Raw genomic sequence first — 10690 nt, forward strand, 5'->3', positions numbered from 1 at the left:
TGGGCAAAGTTGGCCGATATCAACAGGGAGAAGGTAGAGGTCCTGGGAGACCTACAGCAAACCAAGCGGGTGTCGCTGAGTTTTTTAAAAAACGCCACAAGCAGCCTCACACATCTCCCTCCAAGATGGTGCAGGATCTCAGCTCTCAGCCAGAGCAGGAAGAGGAGAGAGGTGCGAGCAGCGATGAAGACTCAAGCCAAGACAAGACACTAACGGCAGCTGTGCTGAAGGAAACCCTGCTACAGGCGCTTAAGCCGGTAAGGGACGATCTTGCAGACATCAAGGCAGACCTTCAGGCCATCGGCTCCCGAACAGAGGCCTTGGAAAATGCGTGCCTTAGCCTCATTTCACATGCAGAGACCCTCGCGGCCAGATCTACACAGTTAGAATTGCATGTTAACACTGCTCTCACCCTGATCGAAGACCAGGAGAACAGGAGCCGCAGGAGAAACATCCGATTCAAGGGGATATCAGAGACCTGGGCTGGAGACGCTCTCCCCAAAGTTGCTCAGGAAATATTTGCAAATCTGCTAGGCCCAGACCGTGCAGACAAAATTGTCATTGAGCGTATACATAGGTCTCTCCACCCTAAACCCAAACCCAATGAGGCACCCAGAGACGTTATCTGTGGTTTATTGTCATATGTGGACACAGCCTTAATATTACAAACGGCGAGAGAACAAGCTCCTATACATTATGGTGAAGCTGAAGTCGCCCTATATCAAGATATAGCACCATCAACGTTGCGGAAGCGCAGGATGCTAAAGCCTCTGTTAGACCAACTGGGAGCAAGGGACTTGCAATACTCATGGTTGCTTCCTTTTGGGATCTCTGTGTTAAAAGGCAACAGGCGCATTATGATAAAGACGCCTTCAGACCTTGAAGAAGCGTGACCGAAACTAGAGATTGACCCGATAGACATACCCTCTTGGTCACTTGCGATGGATGTGGCTGCTTTGCCTCCCTTGCCCAGCCGGGAAGATTACCGTGACCCGTCCGAAACCCCAGAGATTCAGATAATCTAGAGGACCTTCGTCTACCCCACATCGCTGACAGTGATCCACGTATGCCGACTTTCATACCAGAGATGGACAATCTCTTTTCAAGCCAACACCTGATCGGTGAGGAGAATTAGACCCTGCCAGTGAACAGCGTTTGCACTTCCATGCAAGGACACAGATACTTCCCTCACTTAAAGAGGACCTTTCACCTTGAAAAACATTGTGAACTAAGTATGCTGCCATGGAGAGCGGCGCCCGGGGATCTCACTGCACTTACTATTATCCCTGGGCGCCGCTCCGTTCTCCCGTTATCCCCTCCGGTATCTTTACTCACTAAGTTATAGTAGGCGGTGTCTGCCCTTGTCCTATGGGCGTCTCCTTCTCCTAGGCTGTAGCGCTGGCCAATCGCAGCGCACAGCTCACAGCCTGGGAGAAAAAAGCCTCCCAGGCTGTGAGCTGTGCGCTGCGATTGGCCAGCGCTGCAGCCTAGGAGGGGGAGACATCCACAGGACACCGCCTACTATAACTTAGTGAGTAAAGATACCGGAGGGGATAACGGGAGAACGGAGCGGCGCCCAGGGATAATAGTAAGTGCAGTGAGATCCCCGGGCGCCGCTCTCCATGGCAGCATACTTAGTTCACAATGTTTTTCAAGGTGAAAGGTCCTCTTTAACATGCCTTTCCATAACTCACCCAATTTTCCCCTTCATGCCTTCCTGTCCCCCCCCCCCCCCCCCCCCCCGAGCCCCCGCCGGGCACATAATGCTAATGTCTTCACCTGACATGCCTCCAATCTAAGAACTGCTGATCTCAGGAACTGGCATGTGATGGTTTAATCTACACAGTTCTTAGCCGAATTGCATGGGGTAGCTTCATACATTGATTGCATAACCTGTAATTTAACGAGATAACCATGAATGTTTTTCAATTGATCTTTCATCACCCTCCCTTCTCCCATTTGACCCCAACTCCCCCCCATCCCCCCCCCTCCCTTCCTTAGTAGTCCCTCGGTACTTTAAGCTAAGTGTCCTGCAACGTTCTCACCACCCCTGGCAGGGATCTGTTCAAAGTGTTTAGTGATGTTTTGAATGTTCGGATTATATAGGTCAATTTGAATGGTGGGACGCACTTGCCTAACAGACCTTATTTGGTCATTGGTGTAGCCATCATTTAATTGAATCGTCCGCATGGTTCTGACCAGTTGAGCAATGGCGTTCCACAACTGTCCCATCACTAGCGCCTCTAAATGGGGTATTCCCCTATGTTTTATGTTTTATGTTCTTTACATACAGACGTTTGCTTTTTGTTCAGTGCTATATGGGTGTGTGCCACAGGTCAAGGCACACCACTCAAACTGACCGACCCCCTACCATATACAATTGTTTATCATTTTCATTTCCCCCACTTGGCCTTCTTAGGCTAATATATTTCACATTGTATTGTTAGAACTATTGATTACTATTTCTCTATCCATTTTCTTTTAGGTTCTACTATCTAGAACCTGTACTGCCTTCTTTTCCTCTCCTCTCTTTAATACTCACCTCTTCTTAGTCTCTTTCTCCACTCCTTCCCCCCCCCTCCTCACCCTCTATTTCATATCTCATAGAGGGCGCTAACTATACGCTCCATAGAGTTCATAGAAATTGATAGATTTATTCTATTTCAGAGGTTTGTGGTGGTTAGCTACACGCCTTTGCTCCTTTCATTTTTATTACACCCAAATTGTTGCCATCGGCTCTCTCACTGGGACCTGGGCCTGACTGACAATGGGTGAACTGGGAATAGTGTCCATTAATGTGAGAGGATTGAATACCCCTAACAAACGGTATCATGTTCTTGATATTGCAAAGAAACTGAAGGCTTCTATAGTCTTCCTACAGGAGACACACTTTAAGCAAACCAAAATCCCTAAATTACCTACTAAATTTTTTAGCAGTTGGTACCACTCGTGTCACCCTACATCAGCCTCTAAAGGAGTGTCCATCGCCATACACAGGTCCATCCCGCTGAAGGTCACAAAACAATACTCGGATTCTGAAGGTCGGTTGCTATTCCTAAGGGCTCAGATATACACAACGAAAATAACATTTGCAAACATATATGCACCCAATCAGAACCAAGTACCCTGGCTCCTGAAGACGTTAGACGCACTACAGCTGTTTGCAGAGAGTCCGATTATACTAGGGGGAGATCTGAACATATCTCTTAACCCCTTGTTGGACTCCTCTACAGCTAAGTCCTCTATCTCTAACCTGGCTCTAGCCAAACTACGCTCTAAACTGTCAGAGTTTTCTCTTATAGATGCATGGCGCACCTGGAACCCCTCCGCCCGTGACTACTCCTTCTTCTCTCATGAGAGACTCGATTACCTACTGGTCTACAAGTCCCTACTAGCAAGCATTACAACCACAGGTATTTCTATCATCTCAATTTCGGATCATGCACCGGTACACTTGTCCCTCAACATCTCGGGGCTGTTGTGCATTTTCATACGTATACAATATTATCTAATGACATTATAATCAAAATGAATGCTCATCTCATTGCCTTTAAGAATAAAATCAGCCTGAACCAAAGTTCTATTATGTGGCTGAGGAAGCCAAGATGAGTTCATGGCAAGTTCAGTTTATATAACAATAATTGTGAACATAAAACGGACATTGTATTTAAAAGTTATTACTAAAGATATGGAATTATCTGTAAGGAGTAAACCAACTTCCTAAGACATGTCTGTCTGGAGAGAACAAGGTTATTTCATGGATAAGCAATGACTTGATAAGGATGCATATCCTTGAGGCACACCTGCTGTATGAGGTTCAATTTATATATTCATAATTATATTTTATATATATATATATATATATATATATATATATATCTGTATGGTATATTTAGTTTACAACATATGTTAATCAATAATTCATATAATATGTTATGTGTAACAATGTATCGATTTATATATATATGTTATACCATGTATTTATTATTTAGAAGGTATTGTAGAAGGTACAGAAACATTGAAGTAAGTTTATGTTAATTGGATTTCTGAGAAGAGTAAATGTTATTTCAAAACAATAGTTATTCATGGATGTAGATAAGTGAAATGTACAAATTCCGATGCCAAGCATCAAAGCCGTTATATAAAATTTTCATCAAGTCAATCTATATTTCAAAAAGATAGGAGAAGATAGCCAACTCCAACAAGTCCAGGATATAGGTAATTAAAAGTGTCAGGAAAAGACCTTCCTCAATGATTTATATTAAGAAGGTCAACGAGGTCATGTGAACATATTATTAGATATTTAGTTTTAATGCTTAAAAGTTGTGATGTTCATCTGCAGTACCGCAAAGCCATCTGGAGGCAGATGGACAATATTATATTATTTCATTGTTCTATGCCATATTAGGAGTGAATATGACATCATGGTATTATTAGCATGCGAATACACCCATCTTACCTGATTGGGAATCCCTAATCTAAAGGGGATGATTCTTAGATAAGGGGGGGAATAATTACTCGTGTGCGGAGTAGCAAAGGAGAGCCATATAGATCCATATATCCATAGATCCATCCATCCATCCAATCAAAAAGAAAACTTTACCAGAAGAAACTTGGATTATTTTTTGGGATTACTAGGAAAGTTCTTCAGAACTGGTCCCATCTGAACTCTGTCTACCTTTGACCCGGTAACGTATATTTTGTTTACTACTCGTGATATTAATAAGATATTTCTCTCGGTATATAGCCAAGAGTTCACAATGTACTCTTGGGAATATATAGTGTTAAGTGCCTCCATAATGCTGATTATTCCCTTAGCAAAGATGCATATTGTTAATGGGAGATCTGACATTATTTGAAAAGAGGACTAAACCCTTGGAAAGTTATTTTCCATAGCCTGATTGTCGAGCTGAATATTTTATCATATTAATATCATATATTTTTGATTGGTCATAGGAAAACAGAGTCAAGGGATAACAGTTATTTTCCTGTATATCCGTGTTTTATTGCTATAGCCTGTTTGATAAACAGAAGATCCTAAGTTTCTCTTGGTATATGAGTCTGTTTGTTAAAAGTATGACACTGGTTGTCATAAATCACTAAATCATACTGTGCTGAACAGATAGGGGTGTGTTAACACCACCGTGTGGTACATTTTGGGTGTTATTTTGTAACTTCATCATTTGTTTTACAATTGTATTGATTTTATATTCTTTGTTTTTATAATAAAAGATTACATATTTTTGCATATACAATTGTCCCTTTGTTTCACTGCTTGCAAATTAAGATACCCGATAAAAAGAACTTAAAGGAGATTATGTCCGCCTGAAGGATAATATCATTTTATAGTTCTTTTTTATCCTCTCTTTTATATGAAGATTCTTTTTATATAGAAGATATATGACAGGGCTCCCGCGCAAAACATGTCGATGGAGACTTAAAGGGTTTCTATCACTTCGTATGCCATAATTAGCTCTCAGACACTAGCGATCCGCTAGTGTCTGCTCTGGCCAACCATCCTAATATAAGAGCTTTTTGGGCAGCCGTTTTGCTAAAAAAATAACTTTTATAAATATGCTAATGAGCCTCTAGGTGCTATGTGGGCGTCATTAGCACCTAGAGGCTCCGTCTACCTTCATACACAGCCACCGCCCAGCACGTCCCTCCAGCCCGCCCATCTATTTTTTGGCCCCGCCCATTATTAAAAGCCCCTCCTACATATAATAGGCCACTCCCAACAAACACTGTACAGCTGACATTCTATAGTTGCGGCCTGTCTCTACACATCATACGGAGAGGGGAGGGTCTGTCCTGGCTGCACTGCCTGCTTATATAACAAGCTACAGCCAGGAAGCTCCTCCGCTCTCCTCCCTCCCCTGATCCTGCTCAAGGCCTGTGGTCCCCCCAACCATCTGCCACCCGCCCGTGGCCTGCTGCCCCCCTTGACCGTCCTCACCCAGCTCTGAATCCTCCTTCTGCAAATGGCAGGGGGGGGAGCCGGAGCATCTCCTCTCCTACATAGCACCACATACCTCTTACATCCAGTGATGTCACCTTTGTTGTAGACGTTCTCTTTCCTCATCTTCTCCATTCAGACCAGACTGCCATGATGATTTTTCAGCCATCACCCGTCTCTGCAGAGATTAACAAACAGACATTAGTTTCCCACATTTCCATCATCTTCTGAACACCCTTTCCTGCCACCCCCAATACTGTGCCCGCTGTGCCCCCAATACTATACTACAGAAACAGTCCCCCTGGAAATACTACTACCACACAGATAGTGCCCCCCTCAACAATTATTGGCACACAGTGCTCTAAAAAAATAACTGCGCCCAGACACTAATAGTATAAAGATAATGTCCCCCAAAAATTATTGTGCTAAGCTGATACTGTGGCAGGGTGCCCCCCAAAGTAACAGGGCTCCCCAAAATAGAAATAATTCTCTGCCAGAGCACACTTAGTAGTAATAACGCCCCTATAGTGCCCATACTAGTAATCATGTTCCTCATAGCCCCCCAGTATTAGCAAAGCTCCGCATAATACCTCCTAGTACTAATAATTCTCCCTACAATATGACAGTACATGAAATACCCCCGCTTAGTGCCCGCTGTTGAGCTAATGTCCCCATAATGTATGCCAGTATAAAATACCTCTATATAGTGCCCCAGTAAATTCCCTCATAGTGCTCCTCTCCCTTCCCCATAGTGTCCCCCATAATATGCCAGTAAAAAATGCCCCTTCTAAGTGCCACCATATGCCCCAATAGTGCTCCACTCCCCCATAGTGCCGCTCTCCCCTATAGTGCCTACCATAATGTGCCAGTAAAAAAATGCCCCCTTAGTGACACCAGATGCCATAATGCCCCCATAATGTGCCAATAAGAATAAAGGCCCCTTTAGAGCCCCCACTTCCCCTTAGTGCCCCCAAATAATGCCCCTATAGTGCAACCAGATGCCCCATAGTGCCATTCTCCCCTATAGTGCCCCCATAATATGTCAATAAAAAAAAAGCCCGTTTAGACCCCCCAGATGCCCCCATAGTGCTCCTCTCCTCCATGGTGCCGCCCCATAAAGTTCCACCATATGCCCCAATAGTGCTCCACTCCTCCATAGTGCCGCCCTCCCCTATAGTGCCAGTGAAAAATGCCCCTTAGTGCCACCAGATGCCATAATGCCCCCATGTGCCAATAAGAAAAAAAGGCCCCTTTAGTACCCCCACTTCCCCATAGTGCCCCCAAATAATGCCCCTATAGTGCCACCAGATGCCCCATAGTGCCGTTCTCCCCTGTAGTGCCCCCCATAATGTGTAAAAAAAAAAGCCCCTTTAGAGCCCCCATAGTGCTCCTCTCCCCCATGGTGCCCCCCAAATAATGCCCCTATAGTGCCACCAGATGCCCCATAGTGCCGTTCTCCCCTGTAGTGCCCCCCATAATGTGTAAAAAAAAAAAGCCCCTTTAGAGCCCCCATAGTGCTCCTCTCCCCCATGGTGCCCCCCAAATAATGCCCCTATAGTGCCACCAGATGCCCCCTTGTGCCGTTCTCCCGATAATGTGTAAAAAAAAAAAGCCCCTTTAGAGCCCCCATAGTGCTCCTCTCCCCCATGGTTCCCCCCCCCCATAATGTGCCAGTAAGAAGTGCCACCTAAAAAAAAAAAAAAGAGTACCACCAGATGCCCCATAGTGCCGTTCTCCCCTTTAGTGCCCCCATAGTGCCAGCTCCCCCCCTCCAAAAAAAACAAAACAAAAATAAAATAAAAAATACACTGATACTTACCTCCATCAGCAGCGATGCGATGCAGGCTCTGCCGGCTTGTGTCCCTGCTGTGTGCTGCCCGGCTCAGGCGCGTGATGATGACGTCATCTCGCCTGAGCCGGCCTCTGATAGGCTGCAGGCATTAGTGCCTGCGGCCTATCAGAAGAACAGGGGAGGGACACGCTTCTCCCTCCCCTGCCGCAGCACAGCACAGGCATCTGTATCGCTGTCCTAAGGACGGCGATACAGATGGATTAGATATGGAGATGAGCGCTTCCACAATGGAAGCTCTCATCTCCTAGTACTCCCACTGCCCCCCCGCCCCCCCCCCCCCCCACCACCGCCGCAGCCGCAATTACATCCAGGGCCGCGCCGCCTGTGGTGATCGGCGGTGCGGCCCTGAAGGATTAAAAAAAAAATAATTCGGTTGGTTGTTCTAGGGGGGGTCCAGACCCGCTGGACCCCCCCTGTAGGTGCGCCACTGAGTCCCAGTGACTGAAGAGGAGATACAGACGATCATTTCCTCTTTTACCCCGGGTAAGAGCCCTGGCCCAGATGGCCTGCCTTTACTCTATTATAAAAAGTTTAGCGAAATCTTGACACCTCAACTCACCAAATTATGTGCCTCCTTATTGAAAGGGGAGTCTCTACCCAAACAGTCACAAGAGGCACATATTACGCTTATCGCTAAGGAGGGCAAAAACCCTATGGAATGCGGAAGCTACAGACCTATTTTGCTTCTTAACTTAGATATTAAAATATGGGCTAAGCTTCTTTCCACCCGGATTAAGGTACTGCTTCCGCATCTCATAGGGGAGGAACAATCCGGATTTGTCCCGAGAAGAGAGGGAAGGACTAATACTGCCAAACTTTTAACAGCTATACACCACGTTCACTCCTCACACACCCCAATAGTCCTTCTTGGTGTAGACGCCGAGAAGGCGTTCGATAGAGTGAGTTGGGCGTTTCTGGAATCTACCCTACTCAAATTTGGCTTCCCGACCCCTTTTTTGAAAGCAATATTTACACTATATTCTCAACCATCATCTTCTATAATAGTCAATGAGCACATATCTTCTCCTTTCATGATCACGAATGGTACGCGTCAGGGCTGCCCGCTGTCCCCTTCGCTGTTCATTCTGGCAATAGAAGCCATGTTACAATGCGTCAGACAACATCCCCTCATCAGTGGACTCCCCACTCTCAAAGGAATGCTAAAGATGCTAGCATTTGCTGACGATCTACTCTTCCTACTAACTGATCCCATGATAGGGCTGCCTGCGCTAGTGGAGATCTTTGATAGGTTCAGTGAGGCCTCAAACTTCAAAGTTAACGTTTCAAAATCTGAGATTTTAAATATATCACTTAGTAAGCGACTGACCCAACTACTCAAAACTGTATCTCCTTTCGCCTGGGCCACATCCACGATTAAATACCTAGGTGTCCACATTCCACCTAATCTATCCAAAATATATGACGCCAACTTTAGGCCTCTTCTAAAAGACATTCAGTCCATCTTGACAGAGTATGATATACCTCTAATTTCGTGGATTGGAAGATTTTTTTTTATACAAATGTATGTAATTCCCAAGATAACATATAAACTACAGATGCTCCCAATCGCACTGCCCCAATCCTTTTTCAAGTCTATGAGGTCCCTCTTCTCGAGATACTTATGGAAACTAAAAAGACCGCGTCTGGCGCACTCATTACTAACTAAAGCCAAAAACAAGGGTGGATTAGGCTTACCAGATGTTCAGACCCTATATAAGGCAATGGTTGAACTTAACTACTGTACCTGATGGTAGTTCCAGGAGGGCAGGTGTGACAGACATCCTAGATGAGGACTTGCTCAAAAATTTGTGGATTCCCCCTAAACCCAATAGTCAGATTGCTAAATCTGATGCTGGATTATTGTCACGGCTGAGGATGGGGGAAATCCTCAGCCGTGTGGAGCCAGGTGATGTTATGGCTGCTTGACCAAGAAGACAGGATTAGGGAGCAGGTCACCTCCTAAACGCATCCCTAACCTGACCCTGACTCCTAGCTACATGAGCCAACCTTGATGGTAGGAGGGCTCATGCTCCGGAACCTAGAAGTCCCTGCTAGCCCTCAAGATGGCCATAAGCTAGGAGCTGAGTAAGACAACCCACTCCTCCTAAGCACGGAGGAGCAGGAGTCTCAACGGCCAAGCTGCTGGAAAAGGGGAAACATAAACAGCCTATGTATATGGCAGGTGCTGCACTAGTTCCAGCCACCTGCCACAGCCCTGCTGACTGGATCCGTGTGCAGGAAAGCTGAAGTCCACAAATAGCAGACAGACGTCAGCACAAACTCATCCACACACCGGAACCCAGATACATGGCAGCACTAAATAGTACAGGAAAACATAAACATAAACTATGACCACAGTGGTGGCTCTCACAGGCGGATGGAAAACACAGGAGGCTGCTTCAGCTAGCAAGACTGAAGCAACCTACTGAGCCCTGCTAGAGAGAGGGTCTATATAGGCCCAAGTGGCCACACCCAAGGGTTGGACACACCCAGTGACATCACACACACACTGGGAAGGAAGTTAACCCTTCCAGTACCACAGAAGGAAAAGACACATAAATGGGAAGTGCACACAATACATACAACGTGCATAACATACACACACCTAACATAAAGGTAGCTAGGTGTGACCGCATGCCAGGGCAGCAAGCTGCCTAGCAACGCTCAGGCTGCTCTACTGCAAAATACAACACTGGTTGCCCGCGGCAACCACAAGTGAGGCCACAGACAAGCGGCCCTCACCCGTGGTTGAACACCCATACAAAACCGCAGGCAACTGCATGCGGTAAAGGAGTCACGGTCATGGGCATGGCCGTGACACTCCCACCCCTCAAAGCCCCCCCACCAAAAAAAAAAGGAAACTGGTGAGGAACTCACACAAG

The sequence above is a fragment of the Bufo bufo genome, chromosome 2 (genome assembly GCF_905171765.1).
Source record: "Bufo bufo chromosome 2, aBufBuf1.1, whole genome shotgun sequence".
NCBI classification, from domain to species: domain Eukaryota; kingdom Metazoa; phylum Chordata; class Amphibia; order Anura; family Bufonidae; genus Bufo; species Bufo bufo.